A 23,701-nucleotide genomic window follows, 5' to 3' on the forward strand; every position below is an offset into this window, starting at 1 on the left:
ATTTTGGTTTTCAAAAAATTAGTACTGGAAGCATATTAAAATAAATCTGTAACAATTATAAATAAATTGGAATTCTGTTGTAATTCTAGAAACACTTATTGGATAGCTAAATTAAATTAGATTATATAATATGAAAAATAGAATAGGAAAAGATAGAGATTTGTCTTGCATAAATTAGATATGAGATATTAAATAAAAGTATAAAAAACAATTACCATGCTGGAAAAAAATACAGCTATATGTTTACCAAATGAACTAAAATAATAAAAAAAGAAAATTAGCAAAATTCATTTTTTCCAAACTCCAAGTGATATCCTTAATATATAAAATTCGAATAAAATATGTATATTAAGAAATCTGATTAGGTGGATAGTGATTACTACTCTTTTGGTGTACAAAATTTAGAATAAAGGAAATCAGAAAAATGATTTTCATAGGAAATCCATACGTAGTCCATAAATGCATAGTAAACTTTATATTATTTGTATTAAAATTAGATTGACTGAGTAAGAACATAGTGCATTTTTTCGTTACTATTTTTTCTAATACTTTCATTTGTTAATTTATATAATAATACCCATGTGAAAAACACTGCTTAGTGTTGTGTACAGACGATCGTGTGAAGATCTACACTGCTATGCACAAAATGTAACAACTTTGGGAGCACTAATGCACGAGCCAACACAAAAAAAGTCAAGATTTGGAGGTAATACAAACTATCTATGCAAGCGGTATGCCGCATATGTGTTCGTATATAAAAATAATAACAGAGTGCACAACATACTACCACAGATGATGTCAGTAATCAGGTTCCTAAATGTACCAATCTATATCTCTTTTTAGACAACATTAAATAGCTAATGCAAGGTTTAATCCAAAGTTGAGTTATTCTTGCACTCACTAGGTTACCCAGAAACCTGACTTGGAAATATACAAAAATATTAAGTGTTAGCAATCTAGCAATTAGTTATAGCGAGTACTGATTATAATTATTGTTGGAGAGATTTAGAAATCAAAATACTAGACGTATCATAGAAGTGTATTAATCTATTTATGCATAAGGGAACCTATAATGCCTATCAGAATCTAGGACATGCATGATATCATGTAGAGGTATGCAAATCTACGCTCGCCGGCTATACCGTTCAAGGGAATACAAGATTCATGCCTATCACTGCCCCATGTCTATTCATCAAGTCTGCCTACCAGGAACGGGCCATAGATGAGGATTACTAAGTGTTAATCCAAATGTTACTAAATGAGGTCATGGGTTCAAGAAAATCTTTGACAACCCATAAATAATACTCGATAAATTATGCACACCAAGTCCAAGAATAGCTACAGTCTATATGTATGATCTTGGTAAGAACAATGACCACTAATGGAGTTCAACGATAAATTTGAGATGTCATATTTTGCATCCTCTATCTGATTGTGGGTGTTGGTACAGAACTATTTGATGTTTATTTGTTGGGTATTATCATTGTTTCTTTTTGAGAAAGAATTTGATCAACCTTATCCATTCCAACTACACATGGCCATCCGTCTATCCGCTTTTGCACATGACATTACAAAAAAAAATTGATGGTTGTCACAATCCCAGTTAGTTTAACGAGAACTATACAAAAATGAGAACAATTGAATGCTGATCAAAATGCCGAGAATGGAGGTTGTGGTTCAAGAAATTCTCGAAAAAAATAGAAATAAACAATTAATATTTTTTGCAGCTCCACTAATTCAAAAACAATTATATGTGTAAGTAGTTTGACCTGTTAGACTTAATCTTAGTTCAAATATAAATTCAAGATATAGCGTGAGTATTTTCGGGAGAAACGCATACACGATTCGTGAAACAAGTGAGCCTAGCGCAAATTGGTTACCTGAGTCACTGCGATGCAACTAGAGCCTACAAGTGTCATTTTGCCACTCAATAATATTGAAATTCCAATAACGGAAAATCAAAAACAATTTAGGAAGTATAAACGACAAAAGTCACTCCCAATTTTACAAGAAATAAATATGAAAGGGTGTTGTCCAAGTGTAATTACATACGGAAAACATTCACATAGCGTATTTTGGTACCACCAAATATTTTCACGGAAAATATAAATCTAGCTGCGCAAATTGCGCGGATCACTCCGCTAGTTTATATGATTTTTAGAAGTTTAAGCCTTTTTTGGATTTTCTAAATAATTAGAATTAAACTAACTTCAGAAAGGGATTTACTGCGTCAGCACAACATCAGCATGACGTTAGCACAATGTCATCATGACATCAGGAAGTCAACGGGCCAGTCCAGGTCAAACTGAACAGTGGGTCCCGTGTGTCAGTGACTAACTAAACTAACTAAGCTTAGTTAACACTAACCTAGGTTAAACTAATTAAGTTTAGACCTAAACTTGGTTAATTAAACAAGCGGGGCCCGCATGTCATTGACCTAGGGGAGGTCAACCCCCTGGTCAACTGAGGCTAACTCGTCGGCGGCTCGACGCCGGCGACGACAAGCGCGGCGGAGGGGCTCGGAAACGAGCCACAGGGCATCGTTTCGGCCGTGGTTTGTTGCGTTCGAACGCGCGCAATGGTGCGCGTCTAGTTGTGGCGGTGGTAGGTGTTGGGGTGGCTAGAAAAGTGGCCGGCGACGAGGTTTGGCGGCGGCAGCAGCTTGGGCAATCTTGGGGTGGTGCTACAGAGCACAGGAGGAGGCGCTATGGGTGTCTACGGGCTCATGAGATCATGCTGGGCACGATGGTGGGCTCGGGAACGAGCTGCGGTGGCTGTGGCCACGGCTACGCCATGGCCAGCAGCGAGAAGCTCCCGGCCGCGACGGCATCGGTGTTAGAGGAAGAAAACAAGCCAGGGGAGAGGGGGAAACGACACAGGAGGTCACAGCGTGTTCAGCGGTGGCCTCGGCGAACTCAGGGAGGCACCGGAGCAAGCGGAGCATCGAGGGGGGTCTCCGGTGGCCGGCGATGGAAGCGAAGACGATGGCGTCATTTCAGGCGTCCCACGGGTGCGTGCTTCGTCTTGGAGTTTCACGGCATCGAGGCGGAGCTAGGGGTCACAGCCACGTGGCAAGGGGACGGCGGTGGGCGCGGTGCTTTGTGGCGGCGGGCACCGGCTGGTTTGGGCGACCGTGACAAAGAGAGAGAGCAGAGGATAGGAGGGCCACCGGGAGAGAGTGAGTGGGGTTAGAGGGGTTGCCTGGCGCTCGGGGATGACTCCAGTAGCGGCAAGCAGCCAGGAGGTGGCCGTGTGCGTGCCGGCATGCGGTGGCCACGCGCCTCGGTCCTTCTGGCAGAGGAAGGAGAAGACACGGGAGCCCCTGGTGGGCTGGGCCGCCAGCTGGGCCACCAGGTGGGCTGGAAGGCCAGGTAAGTAGGCCCAGGTGGTTCACTCTCTCTCTTTTAATTGTTTTTGTTTTTCTATTTCTCTGTAATTTTTAGGGCTTTGTTAAAAATACTAATGCTAACTCAAAAATCATGAAACTGCTCAGGCCCACTGTTGTAAATATATACAACAGTAAACATTTCATTTAATGATTATTTAGACATTTAAATATTTTATAGCATTTAAATGTCCAACTGCAAATAACATATGATTTAATTCAAAAATCCAGAACGGCCTAGAAAAATGTGCACCATTTTTGGGAGAGGTTGTAGACCAATGCCAAGATGATGAACATTTTAGAAGGGTATTTTGGGTTTATTGAAAAAGTATTTTAGTAACCCTAGTTGAGTTAGGTGGTGCTGGGGGTTTCTGTCATCCCCATTTCAATTTTCTGTGAGAAGTAAACATGATTCATCACCAAGAGCTAACACTAGGCATTACTAGAACTAGGGATGTGACAGCTTGTCACTACGGCCCGAGTGCCATGATTTCAGATCTGAACTTATTATGTTTTCATGAATATATGTGAGTTCTTAATCCTATGTTGCAAGTCTATAGTCGCCTATTATGTGTTATGGTCTGACAACCCCGAAGTGACAATAATCGGGATACTTCTCGGTCATGACCATAGTTTGAGGAGTTCATGTATTCACTATGTGCTAATATTTGTTCCGGTTCTCTATTAAAAGGAGGCCTTAATATTCCTTAGTTTCCACTAGGACCCCGCTGCCACGGGAGGGTAGGACAAAAGATGGCATGCAAGTTCTTTTCCATAAGCACATATGACTATATTCGGAATACATGCCTACATTACATTGATGAATTGGAGCTATTTCTGTGTCACCCTATGTTATAGCTATTACATGAGGAATCGCAACTGACATAATTATCCATCACTGATCCAATGCCTACGAGCTTTTCACATATTGTGCTTTGCTTATTTACTTTTCCGTTGCTACTGTTACAATCACTATAAAAATATTATCTTTACTTTTGCCACTGTTACCATTACTATCATACTACTTTGCTACTAAATACTTTGCTGCAGATACTAAGTTATCCAGGTGTGGTCGAATTGACAACTCAACTGCTAATACTTAAGAATATTCTTTGGCTCCCCTTGTGTCGAATCAATAAATTTGGGTTGAATACTCTACCCTCAAAAGCTGTTGCGATCCCCTACACTTGTGGGTTCTCAGATGCTTGCACGTCAAGGGGGACCTCGTGAGCATCGCGTCTCATGAGCTCTCACCGGACCTCGGGCCGCTCACCTCCTAGCCTTGACCACGGCATCAAGACCTGGCATACTAGCGCAGCTGAAGCCTGCCTGGGGAATGGGTCCTGTCGGCGTACAGCGTCATGCTATCTAAGGGAAAGAAAAGGGGGGAGTCGAGCCAAACTGGTATAAGCGACTTGATCACAGAATCAAGAAAGCAACGTTGGTTTTAAGTACACTTCGGTCCTTACAAACCCCACGGGGGCTGGTTTTCATTCTGCGCAGGGAAAGCAAAAGAAGGAAGGCTGCTACCAAGCCATTGAGTGTCACCGGCGATGCCAGGTGGCAGCCGCTACCGTGCTTCGACCATGGCGGGACCTTGGCGGCACATAGCTATCGTCGCTAGACTCCGGAGACTCGCTGGGCTCAGGAGAGTCGCTGGATTCCCAGGAGTCGTCGCTGCTGTTGGAAAAGGCGCCGAAGGGGACGGAAGTAGGTCCAGCGCCCACGGTTGCACCATGCGGGCCGCTTCCTCTGGGGCAGCACTCCAGCCGTTGGCCCTCCTTGTTGAAGACCTTGAAGAACAAGGTGGATGCACCATCGTACTCGAAGTGAATCGCGAGGGCTCCCTCGGCGCGACAGGCTCGGGCGACCTCACCCCATCCACGGGTCATGAAGACATCTCCAGGGGGCACCACCTCGACCTCAGTTCTGGTGGCCAAGTTGCAGCACCCGGCGTGCTGCAGCCACAGCTCAAGCGGACCCCTCGGAGGCAGCTCACTGGGGAAGAACCTCGGGAGCCGGATCCATGAGTCGGGCAGCATCGCCACCCACACCATGAACTCTCGCGAGCTTCCCTCGGCGTGAGTCCATGGCACGGTCGGCAAGGCAATGGCGGCCCGTCCTCCATCACTGGGGGCCGCTCGATGGCGCACATCTTCATCCCGGGTGGGGGCATAGAGGGGAAGGGGGAAGCCAGGCGGAGGCCTTGATTGCCAAGGCATGGTCACCTTGCGCCCCGTGCTGGCGTCGTGAGGGAGGAGGAGTCGCTTCTTCGATGGGAGAGGATCAGGCCCCTCCCTGGGGGCCTTCCCCTTTTCGGCTGATCGGCGCCATGGAAACAAGACGGAGAAGGAGAAGAAGCAGGCGACAAGAAGACGAAGGAAAGATGAGCGAGGGGGTTGTGCCCCTCCCCCACATTTATTGCCAAGGAAGGCCAACCGCCACCACGACCTCGCGCCATGATGATCTTCTGCATATCATATCGTGCCGTCAAGTCAAACAGTTGCCAAGGCAACATGGGGAAGTGGAGACGCCCACGTCTCCTCAATCGCCACGCGTCATCAAGGCCGCAGGTGGTTAGGGCCCGTGGCGCTCCGCACTTGCCCCTTGACTTCGCCTGGAAGCCAAGTCCAAGAGCGCCTTGGGCCCGGGGGCTACTGTCGGCGTTCTGAATATTGGGGTATCTAGACTTTCCTGCCTGTGGCCCACCACGTGGCTCCACCGACGTCCTGGTATGGCCCAGCTTTAGCATCAACGACTCAAGACCCTCATGAGGGGCCAAGCCTTGCGAGGTGGATGACGCCAAGACCCTCGAGGGGATTGGACTCTTCAGGCTGGCTCCTGAGGGGCGGAGAGTTCTATGCAAGGTGCACCTCACGAGGCTCAGCTAACGTGAGCCATGACGACCAAGGCCAGGCGGGCGCCAACAGGCGCAGAGCACCAGTTTCCTCTTCGGTTCAAGGGAGGAAAGTCGTAGGCGTGGAGTCCTGAGGAACCAGCCAAAGGTTTCCATTCTGGTGCAACAAGACCAAGACCACCGGGACGGCAGGACGGAGGTCTTCACCGAGCGCACAGCAGCGACACGACCAAGGGCTTTTCACAAGCGAAGACCACTTTAGTCAGGATAAGCTGTACTACTTGTCCTCTTTCAAATCTGGCCATTGTGGGATCCCTTCCCGCCAACATTTGGGAAGAGGACCAAGGCCACTATAAATAGGACTTAGCTACCGCCATAGAAGGGGATCAGACCGAGCTCAGAGCAAGGGATCGGATCCATCCTCACCCGACCACCTCACCAGCTCTCTTGAGCTCAAGAACACCTCACCTCCTCAGGCTTGTTCATCCACTGTACTAGTTCATCCTCAGCCCCTCGAGGCAATCCACCAAAACGTTGGAGGAGGGTATTACACCGCAAGGTGGCCCAAACCAGGATAAACTGTTGTGTCTCTTTGTCTCTTAGAGCCCGTCATGCTAGGCTTAGGAGGATTGCGAGTAGGCAAGATGGGTAGATTGAGATCTCCGCACACACCCCAGAGTTCGAACCTTTCAAGGGTTTGCGGAACCCGTAATCCGACACATGCCAACCGATGTAGGGCGAGATTGAACATACCGTGCACATTCTCAAGTCATCTGGTATGGTGAGATGGAATCTCTAGCGGAGGTCGCAAGGTCCTGATGTGTCGGTCCACTGTACACTATATGAATGGAAGAAAACCCTCAAATCGGCATGAATAAAATTTAATTCTCGGTGATTTCCACAGAGTGATTAAAGGAGGCAGATGACCTAGGATGAGAGATGAGATAATATCTCATTAAATTAGTTACCTTGTCGTCCATCAGAAAAAACCCTCAGTACGGCAGATTCCCCAGAGCGGAGCAGGGTCGACTGCGAGCAACGTCAAGAAAGTCGATGGCGATAGGTGGCAGCAAACGGAAGTGGCAAAATGCGGTGGGGTTTGCCGACAACCTAGCGGCGGCGGTAGGTGGCGAGCTAAGTGGTTACCGGAGGCATGGGGTGGCAGGCGGGGTGAGGGTATTTGTGACGTGGGGATGGCGAGGGTTTTCTTTTTTTGAATTTGGGTGGTGAGGGTTTTCTGTGCCACAAAGAATTTCGGACGCAACGGTTTGCTAGAGCCAACCATGTGTGATTGACACAAGAAGCAAAATGAAACTCATTGCACATGGTTCAATTTTGGGAACCGTGTGTGATTGAAGCAACATGCAAAATGAAAGTTGCACACGGTTCCAATTTTGGGAACCGTGTGTGATTGACGTACTACCTCCGTCCTAGTTTATTGGTCCCCTCTTTAATTTGTACCAAATTTCGACCAAACATTTGACTAAGAAATGTTTATGCATGTCACCAAAAATTATATCATTGAACACTATGTTCAAATACGCATCCAATGATATAATTTTTGCTGACCTGCACTAACATTTTGTCAGTTAAATCTTTGTTCAATGTTTAAGAGAAAATTACAAAGGGGGCCAATAAATGAGGAAGGAGGTAGATTCCATCAACCGAACTGATTGCATCCATATCCCACTGTTAAACATAAGCAAACATAGATTAAACATACTCAGAAATAGATAATAAGCGTACACGTACACAAGCATAGTTCAACCGTCATTAAGCATGCTCAAGCATACATAGTTTGATCCCACATCTCATCTCACAAGCCGGCACGATCTCGAAGCTTCTCTAGGTACTCAGCGTACACGTCGTGCTCTACCCTGCGAGCATACTTCTGCTTGAAGGAGCCAATGGCCCGTCCTCTTGCATGCGCCAGAACACTTTGATACGCGTCATGAAGCTTGTGGTTGCAAAATGGGCATCGATAGCCGTCGTTCCAAGACATAATATGCCTGTTATGCATTCCCGCATAAAGCTCCTCAGGATTTGCCTCTTGTACCTCCTCTGGACATTTCCATCCTCGCTGTCCACATCGTCAGACAGCACCTATACAAATAGTAAAAAAAATTGGCGTCAAATTAATGGTTATAAACTAATCTCTAGCGAACATTTGGCAGGTGCCAAAAATTGGCATCAAATCAATGATTACATGCCGTGAAGTAGGATTAGGAATTTATGGCTATTTATTCATGCATATCCAAAGATTATGGTTTGATTTTTAAGCACATTCGTCTATGTACAGACAATCTTGAAGAAAATAATGGCACAAACATATGTAGGTCATTCAAAATCAATTGTTAAGTCCTGGCTAGGAATTATTAGCATGAACACTAACCCTAGTCGGATTACTAGCAAAAATCATTTCCACAAATGAAACAACTAATCACTTATCACTTGTACCATCCAAACAATCGATACACTACACGGATCTAATGAAACTTACTCAGATTTCATGGATTGGGAGAACATAACCATAGGATTTCTATTCCAAAAAGGGGGAGGCAGGAGTAACTAGAGAAACCCTGGGATCTATTTGACACATAAATGGGTCTAGATAACTAACCAGCTGCCCGTCGTCGTCGGAGTCGTCACCGGGGTGGTCATTGGAGTCGTCGCTCGAGTCGTCACCAGAGTCGGTGCGGAACTCCGGCTCCGGCTATGGAAGCTCGATGCCGTCGATGATGTCAGGTTGCAGCGGTAACTCGCCAGCAGTGACAGCAACCTCTATCTCCATCTCTACGCCGTGCTCCGATGCTTTAGCAGCCCCGGCGTAGCCACTCCCTCCGATGGGGCGCTTCGGCGGCATCCTCATACATTGGCGGGTTGATGACTGAGAGCAGCGTCGAGGATGCAAGCGAAGAGAGGGGATTGTGTGTGTCGTGAGGATGGGAGTGTGGCCGCTCGGGCGCACCATTAATATGGAGTAGTGGGAGAGAGGCGGGCGGCTGTCAAACCGCCGGCTCGCCTCTCGGTGAGCCTACGCACCCAACTGCTGGCATGCCTACCATCGTTTCACACAGCTACTCGCACGCCTCTTGATGACACTGCGCAGCGAGCACGCCTCCATCAATTCACACACCTGCACGCACGCCTCCCAGTCTGCCTGCGCGGCGGACTGCTCGCATGCGTCCCGTCAACTCATGCCTTCTCGCATGGTACACAGGTCCCGTGGCGGCACGTATATTGTTTTTCTATTTGGATGATTAATGATGTCACTTTATTTTTTTCTTAACCGAAGCATGGCACGTATCCATTGTTGGTCTAACACTCACGATTCGAATAAATAGTCTGTTTGGGATATTGGTTCCCAAATATTAATAATCGCTCGTTTGTAATTAGATAATGATTACATCAAAACTGGTCTCAAATTTGACCTAAAAAAGTACAATGCAACTTTGTATTGGTGTCCATATGACAATAGGATAAGTTTCATGAACTTCAAATAAGTTATGGATGTACTAGAATTTAAAAATCAAGATTCTCATTGTTCGAATTTTTTTTGCACGGGGAGTAAACATGCACCTAGTGAGACACATGTGTTTTTGCAATCTATTTAGGTGACCTATCACGTGTGCATGTAACTCGACTTTGATTTTAGCACATTATACCCGTAGAAAATCAATCAATTAATTTACTAAAACGTCTTAATGATCTCTGATTTTTTCCAAATTAAAACGCCCCTCCTTTGGTAACATATATATGTTCACCGCAGGATAATTAATTTAACATGCATCGTGGTTGCGATGGATTCGCGGTGTGTGTGTGTGGGTGTGTGCGTCTGGGGGTGGCGAATGGCTCACAGTACACTACAAGTTGTCAGCCACCGTGTGGGTTGGTCGTTTTGTTAGGCAGGCCTGTGCCACATCAGAGTCGTGAATTCGTAATTTAAAACATTACACAACTCTTTCATACATACATGTTTTGGCCACATGCAGTCGATGGTTGTCCTACATGACACTTGATACTCGCGTATGACACTTTCTGTGGGCCCGCGAGGTCATTGTCCATCACTTTGATGAATAGCCGGTAGTGAGGATAATTTGACCAGCAAGGTAGAATCTTTTTTGTTTGTGTTATGGTGGTATATAGTACGCATCGAAGAGGTAGGAGGGGTACGCGTCCGTGAACAAGTACACCTCACTCAGTGTCGGGACTTTTCAGTTTTCGAGGCACGTGCCACATAAAAATTGTGGAAATGGCTATTCAAACATCACACAACACCTCTTTGCGCCACATGCATGCATGCGGTGGTTATCCTAGCTAGGACACTCACGTGTGACGCTTCCATCTATGGGCCCACGAGGCCATCGTCGATGCATGTGCATCACTTTGACCTACATCGGGAGTGGTTAATTAATTTCACCATCGATGAGGATTCTTTTTGGGTTGTATTACGGTATGAGCATATAGTATGCGTCGAAGAGGGGGAAGGGGGCCATCATATGTAGTATCACTCTGTGTGGGTGCATGGTTTATGGTTTTTGAGGCATGTGTGGCACATCAAAGTTGTGCATTTGAGGTATTATATTCAAATATGTTTGGCCCACTTGCAAAGCGATGGTGGTTGTCCTCTCGCACCCACTTAAGCGGTTATCAGCAATATCGATGCTTTCCATTTGTGGGCCCGCTTGGTCAATCACTACTTTTTGCCTAACAACGAGAGTGGTTAATTTGACTTAGGAGGGGGTTATTTTTTTTCTTGTAAATACGGTGTGTGCTTGTTGTACTTGTTATATATACATACACATCTGCGCTATTTTGTTTCGTAACATAGAATATTATTTTGTTACCCAACTTGAACTCACGGTTTCACGCGGTTGTACTGATGATTTTCAAGCGGGTGAACCGATGCTTTCAGTTCTGTTTAACAGATCATCTTCTTTAGTTCAAAATATTTCTGCAACTTTTTTGTCGGAACGGGGCATGTATTATGTTGTTGGAAAGATCTTGACAACTATATTTCAAGTATATTGAATGTTTTTGCAAAATCATTATGGCTTACGAGCAGTTTTGAAAGAGCCGTTTTTTTCAAAACCGAAAACTCGAATCGTATTTGGACTCAATTTTCAAATGGTTCATTGGAATTAAGCAAATAAAATGGCGTTGGAAAGCTGGTGAAAAACCGCATCTTCCATATATCTAATGTTTTTTCTAATTTTATACAGTTTAAAATTAATTTGGAAAACGGTGAAATTCTGGGTGAAACGTATTTTCATGTTTTTTTGCTAACGTTTTGTCGGATTGATGCAAATGATACGGCATTGGAAAACTGAAAATGCACAACTTTTTCGTATTGAAATATTTTTTGAATTCCTTACGGTTTAAAAATGAATTCAAATATGGTCAAATTGGATTTCGAATGATTTTTTTAAAAAAGGTTTGTCGAAATGAGGCAAATAATATACGGTTGGAAAGATATCAAATATATGAAACTTAGTCAAGTTGAACGTTTTCTCAAATTCGCAACCGTTGAAGAGTAATTTGGATTACGGTGAGACCCATCGTGTTGTTTTTACATCAGAAAAAACAGAGTACTTGTACTAATCTACGTGTGCGTTTGTACTGACGTATTCTTCGGAGAGTAATTTTGAAAGGTTCCGGAAAAAAGAGAACTTGAACTGACATTGGCATGAGTTTGTACTAAGCATGTTTTCGCTAACTAGACTTCGCTCTGCTTTGGGTAATATTTTTGCTCGTAAGTCTTCAACGGTTTTATTCTATCGTCGCCCCTGTACTTGCATGGTTTATATCATCGAACTGAATGATAGTTTTTAAAAAATAAAATATTTCTTTATTCTTTTTTTGAACTAAACATTTTTTTACAACGATGTTCTGGACTTCTCTTATTTTACGACTTGTACTTTTACCATTTGAATTGCATGGGGTTTCTTTTTCCTTGAACTTTTACAAGTTGAATTTCTGCCATTTCTCTTACTCTGAACAAACCACCATTTTAAACTTGTACTGGTTAATATTTTTAATTTAACCATTTCTCTTTTGTAGAACGGACCTCCGTTTTTGTTTGTACGTATTAGTTGTAGAACTTGGATGTCGACGTCACAGAGTTACACTTTAGACGGATCACTTTCTCCCATCTGGACAGAACACAAAACTTGCATAGGGAAACTCACAAAAACAAGGATGATTACAACGAAATCGATGAGAATGTATGAACCATACCATCTTTAGCTCAATAAATACTATACACAGAACAAGCAGAACTTATTAAACAAGATGTTTTTGAAGTTCCTCACATTAACAGTTTTTAATACAAAACCGAATGGTTCACTTTTACCTCCTCTCTTTTAAAGCATTACAAACTAACGAACTAAAAGAAAATGGTGATAATAGTGCATTTTTGTACCACAGTTCGTAATAGGGAGCACAATCCATGTGAATTGTATAAAAGATAAGTAACAGTAAAAATGGATTAGTGGTGTTTTTATAGAGTTTGTAGTACCATCACAATCAAAGTTCATAATGACATAATCTATGGTCGTGCTCCGTTCAGAAAAAGATACACAAGTACATTGCGGCCAAAGTATTACAAACTGACAAACATAGTAAGCCGCCTCACTAGAACAGAGCATCTCAAACGGTTGTACTCCTGTTACTATGTTTTTCTCTCATAGACATCAACACAAATAACTTGTGTACTAAAAAGAATATCGCAACGACAGTGAGTGAATTGAGAAGAGAGAAAGCTTGTTGTAGTACATACCAAAAAAGGAGCAGATGATGTCTGACAACGACAGTGAACATGACAATTTCAACCGAACTAAATTCGTTAATTGAACTAAACTCAAACATGAGTTTAGCAAATTAGAATTGAAATGCTGGTCTCTTTTGTGCGCAGTGAAGAACTGTTGTCTGGTCTCATCACATTTTTGGAATTCTCTGGGATCCAATGGTTCACCCAATTAAATAACATGCAAAAGTCTTAATCAACTACGGATTTTACAGGTAAAATGGGTTTCAAACACCACTTATAGATAGACAGTGCTTATTTTGCTCTCGTATGTCGACTGAACAAACAAAAATAGAACACATCACTTTTGCCAACAATCCGGAAATCCCCTGAGCACAAAACTAAAACTGAGAATTATTGAGATACCTTGCACGAATGATGATGTCATAGAACTCGCACTTTGGACGGTTCTCCTTCTCCAATCCGCACTGACAGGTTGCAAAACATGCATCAGGAATCTCGCTAAAAAAGCTCACCACCTTGTGGCGTTAGGAAACAAACAGTAGCAGTCTTTGAACTGAAACTAGATTTCATATTGAATTATACTAAATCAAGAAATTGAACTAAGTGTGTGATGAGTTAGTCAATGTGAAACTGAACTGATTGTTTCACATCGTCCTGCAGGACCAGGGTGGCTGGCTGCTGAGGTTACGGGCTAGAGAGAATAAAGGGGGAAGAGGCAGTGATGGGAGGGGCGGGTCTGACCTGATTCCAGGGGCGCACGACGGGCCTGCTTGTAGAGGCGGGGTGGTTGATCACAGGTAATCCCGTGTAAGTTCAACTATCAGGCATGGTGGCGGAGAGAGGCTCTTTGATGATGACGTCCGAGAGGTGCCTCGCTTCCCGATCTTCCCCAAAAGCAAGATAGACATAGAGAAATTCCTTTCACTTTGTCGCTAAAAATTGGACACAACAAAAAAATTAATTTTTTTTCTCTCTCAACCTCTTGCATATATTTTTTAGCTGATGTTTTTCTATCATTGAACTGATGTACTACGTGTAGGAATATATTTAATTGTTGTATTTTTTTGTAGTTCAGTGACATACATTGAATTACAATAAAATATATTACAATATATTTTAAATGCATGATGTGCTATTGAACTACAAATTATATTAAAACGCACAAATGACTCCCATTCAAGTAGACTAACAAGCATAAATTCTTGCTAAAACTTCAATTCTTGAAACTATAATCAGTGTACATTCTAATGAACAATTAACATGCACGGTAGGAATGGTGTATCTCTTTTATCAGTGAATTGCCTCAACAAACACTAATTTGTTTGGAGTGGACTATATTAGCATATGTGCAAAACCGTTGTTTTTCTTTCTAGCCAATGAACTATCATAAGTCTAACAGAAGAACTGATACAATATGTACATATGAACAGTTTTAACCTTTTCAGCCAGTATTTTCAACGGACAGGTGTTGTGCACCTTTTTGTTTTGCTGCAAGAACATCTGAGAAAGGGACAGAAGGCGTGCGGTAGTGCCGCCAGCAGCTGCTGCTCCTCGTCTCAGAAGGAGAGAAAAAATGGTCAGGCATAAATCTCCAAGTGATGGAACGAATAATAGAGTGACCAAAATTAACATAGGGTATCTTCTTCACTGCTGTTTTGTTCCAGTGTGCTATCTCTTTTGTTTACAAAGTTACTAAAAAATACATTAGCAGGGGCAGAGAATGATCATACCTGCAAGATGAAGTGAATATGCACACTATGATGAACTAAAGAACCACCAGATGTTGAACTGAATATACTGAAGAGAAGGAGCATCAACGTCAAGGGAGATTGGGAAAAGCTGAGACGGGCACCTGTCGAGTTGCGACGTCGAACGGCTTGCCACTGGGTCATTGAGATTCTACGTCTGTACTACCCAGAACAACAAATTAACTAAAAGAAAACTAATTTACGAAGGAAACAATTCTTGAACTTTGGTTAGAGGTTTGTTCGTTGAGATTTTTGAACTCTTGCAGTAGTTATACCTGAACTTGCTACACACTTCTTATTTCACTTGAGAGCGTCTGACATTTTTGCAACACCAATAACATTCTAACCCTTTTAGCAAGTTGTAACAGAGCCAAAAGGCATGTAAGAGAACTTGTCCCGACAATCTGAATCTATAAATAGTAAAGTGTATACACTTCTTTGGCGAAGTATCAAGTGAAAAATCTTGATCAGTAAAAACTGAAAACATTCATCCTAGCCCATCGAATCGAGGACGTACAGCAAGGAACAGAGGTGGGAATATGGCCATCCACTTAACAATTGTTCTGCACATAACCCCTCGTGCTTATGTTCTGTCTTGTGAAAGATTTAGTGAATAAGAAAAAAAGCAAAACGAATCGACCCAGGCGATGGCGACTGGACAACGACTTGGAGGTGTCACATCCCTAGTTCTATTAATGCCTAGTGCTAGCATCTGGTGTTGCATCATGTTTAAATTTCTCTTAAATATGAAATGGGGATGACAGAACCCCCAGCACCCCCCTTTAAACCAATTAGGGTTTACTAAAACCTTTTTCAATGAACCTGAAATGCCCTTATAAAATGTTCATCATCTTTGCCTTGGTCTAGAACCTCTGACAAAAATGGTGCACAATTTTCTAGGACACATAAGGTCACTGAATTAAATCATATGCTATTTGCAATTGGGCATTTAAATGCTATATAATATTTTAAATGCTCAATTAATTCTGAACTTAAGTGAGGGCTGTTAGGAATAATCCAAACAGAGCCCACAACTATTTTCAGGATTTTTGGAAACGTTTTTGTATTTTTAATAAAGCCACAAAGATTACAGGAAATAGAAAAACAGAAACTAAAAATAGGAAAACCAGAGAGAGAGAGCCTACCTGGGCCACTTACCTGGCGCCCCACCACAGCCCAGCAGAGGCCTAGCCCACTGGCCTCTGCCAGTCATCACCGGCCTCCCGCCAGGAGGACAACGCGCGCGTGGCTGCCGCACGCGAGCACACGCTCCGCCACCTCCTGCTTGCCGCTGAGCTTCTGGACGCCCTGGACGCCGACACGCACCCCTTTGGAACTCTCTCACTCTCTCCCGACCTTTTCCCCCTCCTCTGCTTTCTCTCCCTCTCTGCCCGAGCGGAGCTGGCCACCACCGTACGCCGTAGACGCAGCCTCCGTGCTCCCCTCGCCTCCCCGACGTGTCCACGAGCATCGCCATGCCTCCCTCGTCCTCCCTGTCCAGCCACGCCTCGCCGGAGGCCCTGCATCGACACCATCTTCATCATCTTCGTCGCCGGCCGCCGGAGATCCCTCTCGCTGCCCCGCTCGCTCCGGTGCTTCCCCAAGCACGCCAAGGCCACCACTGCACTCGCCGTGAGCTTCTCTACCGATCCCCCTACTCCCATGTCCATGAGCTCATCGTAGCCCTCGTTTCTGTGGAGACCGAGACCTCACCGGTGCCGGACTTGTCGCTGTCGTCGTTTTGGTTCGCCTCCGTCCAAACCGAGCACGTCACTGCACTCAGTGCACTCTCAGGAGCCCGTAGCACCCACCAGCCCCTCCTCCCATGCACCGTGGCCCCGAACCCGTCGTTGTCCGAACTCCGGCCGCCGCCTTGGAGCTCGCCGTCGTCGGCTCCGGCCACCATAGGCCCGACCTCAACCACCAATCGACGCGCGCCTGCAAGGGCTCTCCAACGAGCCCAAGAACGGCCTCGTCCGTGCCCTGTGGGCGTTTTCCGAGCCGCGCCACCGTCTCGGGCCTCACCGGCGTCGAGTCGCCGGTGGGTTTGACCCCGCTGACCATTGACTGGGTGGGCCCAGTTTGACCCTGGGTCACTAACGTGTGGGCCACCCTGGCTAATTATTAGTTAGGTTAGTGTAACGCTAATTAACGTAGATTAGTGCTTAACCTAACACTAACTAACTCTGTTTAGTTAGTTAACTGACCACTGACACGTGGGCCCCCCAGGTCAGGTTTGACTTGGCCGACCCAGTTGACCTGCTGACGCAATAACTCTTTTCTGGATTTATTCTTTTACAGGAAATTCCAGAAAATAGTGCTAACTTCTAAAATTCATAGTAATTCAACCGTAACTCCAAATGAAATAATTTATATATGAAAAATGATCAGAAAAATCCAATATATCCATATGTACCAGTTTCATGCATGTTTAAACAAGTTAACTTGCTGTTTAGTGCAAAACATGATAAGGCACTATTTAAGATCACAAATGTGTTTGAACTTTGAATCTTTGGTTCAAAATAGCTCAAACCCATCTGGTTGTAGTTGCATTAGCCCAACACACTCATTTTACCATGTCATGATCATGCATCATATTGTGCATTGCATTGATTGTGTTTCTTCTCTGTTGCCGGTATTTGTCCCCCCTCGATAGACGTGGTTTCGACAATGAGATCGATGACACTGATGAAGAGCTATATTATCTTCAGAAGTGCCAGGCAAGCAAAACCCCCTTGTTCATTCTGATACAATCCTACTCTCTCGCTCCTGCTCTCTTTTACTGCATTAGGACAACAACGATTCATCTGTTACTTGCTGCGGTAGCTGAACCCCTTTATCCTCTGCATGACCTGTCATTGCCACAGTAAATAGATGAAACCCACTAGCATGAGTAGGAGTTGTTTGAGCCCTGATGTGCCTACTCATTCATGCTTGATTGTCATGCCTACTATTGCTTAGAGTTGTGTCAGGTCTGATTCATCCGGGATGAATCGGAGGTGTGTGAACATGTCCTACTGTGTGTGAGCTAAGTGTGTAAACACGATTTGGTAAAGGTATCGGTGAGAGGCCATGTAGGAGTACATGGTGGGTTGTCTCATTGAAGCCGTCCTCAGGAACTGAGTTCTGTGTTTGTGATCCATGATTCAGCTACTACCATGCATTGGGCCCTGAAATATGACACCGCTCGACTTCTTAATCACCCTTGTCCTCTGTCCAGGAGTTGCAAGTAGTTTCTGGTGTTTGTAGTATGCTGGAGGCCGTGCGTAGCGCTGACCGGAGGGGTGGGCTGTGATGCGGTAGGCACATGGCACGGTGTACCGAGCACCCGTTTGGTGACTTGGGAACCCTGCACACATCATTTGGGGCTATGAGCGAAACTCCGGCCGGATCTCCTCGCGGATGGAACCCGAATAGGCGATAAACCTAGACTAGAGACTTGAGTGTTTAAGTAGGTCATGGTCTACACCCACGTCGGCTTTCGCTTGAAGTCTGCCGAGCACATGTCGTGTGTAGACGCTAAGTGGTGGAAACATGTATGAAGAAGTACACCCCTGCAGGGTTAACATCATCTATTCGAATAGGCGTGTCTGCGATAAAGGACTAATGGGTTGCCTATAACAGTTCATAGACAAGTGAAAGTGGATACTCTAAAATACGCAAGATAAGCGTGAGTGCTATGGATGGCGTTCTCGTAGGGAGACGGGAGCGGATCCATAGTGGTGTATTGATATGGTGAATATGTTGACTCGTGTGCGCCACCTCAAAAGAGTTACTTGCAGTCGTAGTTCAGGATAGCCACCGAGTCAAAGCTGGCTTGCTGCAGTTAAACCCCACCATCCCCTTTGTTGATAATGATGCGTATGTAGTTAGTTCTGATGTAAGTCTTGCTGGGTACATTTGTACTCACGTTTGCCTATTTTATGTTTTTGCAGAGAGACTTCGGTCTCGCTAATAGTTCCACGTGGACTTCGACGTTTAGCTTGTTACCTCAGCTACGATCTTGTGCCCTCGGCAGGATCTGGTAGATAGTCAGGCTTCTTAGCCTTTTTCATTTGTAGATGTCTGTACTCAGACATGTTAAGCTTCCGCATGTGCCTTGACTTGTATGCTCTGAATGTTGGGTCATGAGACCCATGTTTGTAATATCTCGCTCCTCGGAGCCTATTGAATAAAATACTTGAGTCGTAGAGTCATGTTGTGATGCCATGTTGTATTTGCACATATCGAGCATATTGTGTGTATGTTATTGAAATGCTTGGTTTGTGTGGGATCTGACTATCTAGTTGTTTATCCTGAGTATCCTCTCTTACCAGGAAATGTCTCCTAGTGCTTCCACTGAGCCATGGTAGCTTGCTACTGCTCCGGAACACTTAGGCTGGCCGGCATGTGTCCTTCTTCGTTCCTGTGTCTATCCCTTCGCGGAAAATGTCATGCGATGAATACCAGAGTCCTGTTAGCCCGCTACAGCCCGGTTCAACGGAGTGCTGCTAGCCCAGTGCTACAGCCTGGATTCACTCGCTGATGACCGACACGTTCGATGCTGGGTCATGGATGCTTGTCCCTGTAAGTTTGTGCCACTTTGGGTTTACGACTAGCCATGTCAGCCCGGGCTCCTTATCATATGGATGCTAGCGACACTATCATATACGTGTGTCAAAAGGCGCAAATGGTCCCGGGCAAAGGTAAGGCGACACCCGTGGGGATACCGTGCGTGAGGCCACAAAGTGATATGAGGTGTTACATGCTAGATCGATGTGGCATTGAGTCGGGGTCCTGACAGTAGGCCAGCGCCGCTCCCCTAGCGACGGCGACTCGGAGGCCACGGTTGAGCCACGACGCGACCGCGATGCCCCCAGGCAATCTCGCGCGTGCTGGCGGCGGCGCCAACGGCATCCTCACCCAACGGCGACGAGACGGCCACCGAGACAACCCTGGCCACGGTGACGTCCACGACCCAGTGACCTGGCGCTGGCCCAAACGAGGGAGACCAAGTGGCGGCGGCGCTGCCTCCATGCAACGGCGACCCGGCAACTTGCTTGCCCTCTGAAGCTGTTGTTTTGCTGTAGACTAAAATCGTTGGTGTTCTTGCTGTAGCCGACTGAATGGTGGTGTAAAGATAAGATAAATCTTTGTTGTTTTGCTTCACCTAAAGTGAAAGTAAAAGTGGGTGTTCAAAAAACACATGAGTCGATGTACATACAGAAACATTTGCTCTTGCTACTGCTGTTGTTTTGCTATGCACGTCGATTTGGACGTACATTCACGTATGAACCTGGTTCTACGTACTAAAATTTTTGGATGTACAAACAATAGCTTCAAAAAACACTTGAATTAATTTGGATATATACAAGAAATATTTGCTCTTTTGCTACTGCTGTACATACTGAATTTGCAGATTTACAGAATGAATGTGAATTGGCTGCAGAAATATTCCCTTGTTAAAAGTGAGGCATGTACTGGTGATTTAACATCTTTTGTCTTGCTAATTTCAGAATTCCGTAAGCCACATGTGCTAAAACCAACAGGACGCAACGTTAAACAATGAACCTCTTGTGCCCTATTATCCTATCTAAGTCTAACTCTTTTTAGTAAAAGCGAACAGTTGCCAGCCAAAAGATAGCAGCAGGAGGAGTAGGCAGGGGGATCATGGTAAGCTCAATGCCCTCTGTTATCTACAAACCTTTCCCACACTTGACATAAGTAGGTGATGATTTCCTCGGACGGATAAGGGAGGAATAGTTGGACTGATGTGAGCCCCATTCCTGGATGAGGACTGGAGGAAGTAGTCCGTGTGAGCGGTGGGGGCTGTCTGTAGAACTGAGCTTTTTTTGTGCAGTCCGTCCAACCTCCCTCATGTTGCAGTACAGAGAGAAGCAAATTAGTGAGAGAAAAGAGTAGTAGAGAGAAAAGAGATGTATGTACTACTGATGTTCTTTTTGTTGAACCGCAACAGAATGTCATAATGAAGAGAAACCGGAGAAGAGGTTGCGTCTCAGCGGTGCTGGATGTAGAGGACCGTGGGGGAACTACCTAAATTCCTCAACCTGAACTGTAGATATTAGGAAATTTGAACTTATAGCAATTCATTAACTCGTTGAACCCGAGTTTTTGAAATCTTTTCTGCAAAAACTATGTACATTGCAAGTGCTCGTCAGATTTTTTTGAACTGACCGTATGATAGTATTTGAGCTTTTTCCAGAATATTTATTCTGTTATCAGGAGCTATATAATTCATTTGGGATTGTATAAAGAAACATATACTGGCATACTAGGGATCTCTAGATTTCTTACAGCCTTACTAACTAAAAGATGTCAATAATTTTGTAAATGCATTTCCAGCAAGAACATTTTATTAGCTCAAGGTTATGTCTTGATCAAAACTAATATGCAATAACGAACACTTGGGGATTAGAAGGCAAAAGGAAAAGAGAGGAGAGACTCTCTCATATAGTTCCTGATGTCAAAGCAGTGTTCCTGCCGCAGATGGATGCAGATGAAGGGCTTTTTCGACCTTGATGTAGCAGAAAGAGCAAGGAAAGTACTCCCATAGTTCACCATCTTCTGACAAACCAAAATTACCATTTTTAGCAAAACAAAAAGAAATTGTAGGCCGCAACAATTAGCAAAATGAACCACCAGTTTGTGCTAACCACAGAACTTCAGGAATTAGCAAAATTGAACTTTTGTTTCTAATGAATTTTCATCGTCAATGCGAGATTGGCAGCATGTATATCACATTGTAACAGGGGTGTCAAGGGCTTAGTTGAACTTTGTACAGAGGTCTAAATTCAGTTGAACTCATTTTAGCACAAAGTTCATCAACACAGGCGCACACACAAGGATATGAGATCTGCATGAACAAGCACTTATGAACGAGCACCAAACATGTTGGTGTACTTGTGAATGGAAGCTCTATGTTTCCATGATGAGGGATCGGCCTCACTGGGGCACGCGAGGAAAATATGTGTGCTACAATTCAACAATAGAGAATATAGATAAGCAAACACCTATTTTTACGGAGAATATAACATCTTTGACGGCCTTCATGTGACCAGCGGTGCCGGAGGTGATCTCGTGTCTCCTGCTACTGCAGGTCGACGAGGAACAGGCGTGAGAGTGAAAACAAAACCAGTGAACAGAGTGGGAGTAAGCGGTGGTCGAGCGGCAGATGGAGCCCCACAACTCATGGACCCGCGTCCACCGCCGACCGCCGCCAGCCCAGCCGAACTCCATGAGGTCCACCTGCGCAACATCGCCATCATTGTACTACTACTACATCAGGATCTCCATGTACATTGCGTTCCACACCTCAACGTGGAAGCCCACCTTCGGCCAGGAACTCTCTTGGGAACCAACTGCTCGATTGTAGACCACACTCGTCCTTGTGGGACTGCCACAAGCATCGAGGTCGAGCTGTTGCACAAACGAAAATCAGGAACTCATGGGATACAGGGTCAAAATGTTGCACAAAAATATATGGTTTCTCTTTTTGCTAAGACATTCCCACAATCATACCAAGTGCACAGGTTGAACTGATCTCGTGCATGGCACATACTTGCTCGAGGGTAGGCTGGGAGCTACGAGTGGAGCAGCACATGGAGGTGAACTTCAACTAGGAGGCTACATAAAAAGAGGACAAAACTAAGAGAGATAGCAGTCATTGAACTGAAACAAAATTAGGAATTCAATTGGACTAAATCAATAAATTAACTGATTGTGCCACGAGTTAGTCAATGTGGAAGATCATTCCATTTTGCTATCTCTCTCTCTCTCTCTCTCTCTCTCTCTCTCTGTCACTCACATCACCCTGCAGCAGCGCACCAACGCAAGCAGCAGGGGCTTCATGCAATTTTTGACTTGATTTTTTGATTGAACTGAGCTTGAATTTTCCACTGAACTTAGCTTAAACATTGCCAGAAATTAGTTGAACTTTTTGTACTGAACTTAACTGAACTTTGTACAGGGATCCACATTTTACCTGAACTTTTTTAGAGGGATTTGCACGGCTGGCCGGTGGTGAAGGCGGGGTGAGCAGAGGCACAGGAGGACCTACTGGACGTTGTCGCCATTGCCATTTTACTCTGGAAGGAGGATGGTGATGGAAGCAAGCCTCTATTGGCGCAATCGCACGAGACACGTCGGGAGTGCGGCCGCCGGTGGAAAGGACCGGCCATCCCTCGGTGATCCACCACCGTGGCTAGCCTCAGGACAGAGTTGGCGCACGAGGCAGCAGTGGGATAGTTGTGCGCGAAGACCGGCGGTGCTCGGAGGTAGGTGGCGCCGCACTGAGGGAGGGAGGTCGTGGCGGCGGCGTGCTGGGCAGGAGGCCGACGGCGGCATGCCCGACAGGGTTTTGGCGGCGGCGCACTAGGGCAGGGGGCGGCGGAGGTGCGTTGGGGGAGGGGGTCGGCTGCGGCGCGCTTAGCAAGGGCTGGCGGAGCCGCGCTGGGGTAGGGGGCGGCGGCGGCGCACTGGCCAGGGACCGACAGAGGCGCGCTGGGGGAGGGGGCCGGCGGAGGCGCGCTGGGGGAGGGGGCGGCGACAGCGCACTGGGCAGGGGCTGATGGAGGCGCGCTGGCGAAGGGGGCCGGCGGAGGCGCGTTGGGGGGGGGGGGGGCGGCGCACTGGGCAGTGGCCGATGGAGGCGCGCTGGTGAAGGGGGCCAGCGGAGGCGCGCTAGGGGAGGTGGCCGCGGTGGCGCGAGTAGGTGGCCATGGCGACGGTGGGGGATCGGGTTGGGGTCTGTTAGTTTTAGATTAGCCGGTAGTAACAGAATAGCTCTGTCCTATATATAGGACGCCGGTTTGGGACACCTAGGTGCCCAGGCACCTTGGCTATCCCTCGTTGGATCATGTTCAGCGGATGATTTGGCAACAAATGTAAATGCCTTAATTACTAGTTAATTTGGCAGGCTTTAATTCTTTAACCATCCCATGCAT

The 23,701-nt window shown here is 45.5% G+C and overlaps 1 long non-coding RNA gene across 1 annotated transcript; it reads right to left on the reverse strand.

The window, feature by feature from the left end:
• Nucleotides 1-20,785: 20,785 nt before the first annotated feature.
• LOC123090754 (uncharacterized) lies at nt 20,786-23,452 on the reverse strand. The gene is made up of 3 exons (XR_006442575.1): nt 22,741-23,452; nt 22,278-22,382; nt 20,786-22,175 (listed from the first exon to the last, which is right to left on the reverse strand). It is a non-coding gene; the product is annotated as an uncharacterized lncRNA (long non-coding RNA).
• Nucleotides 23,453-23,701: the final 249 nt, after the last annotated feature.

This window comes from Triticum aestivum, chromosome 1B, assembly GCF_018294505.1.
Source record: "Triticum aestivum cultivar Chinese Spring chromosome 1B, IWGSC CS RefSeq v2.1, whole genome shotgun sequence".
In the NCBI taxonomy this organism is placed as follows: domain Eukaryota; kingdom Viridiplantae; phylum Streptophyta; class Magnoliopsida; order Poales; family Poaceae; genus Triticum; species Triticum aestivum.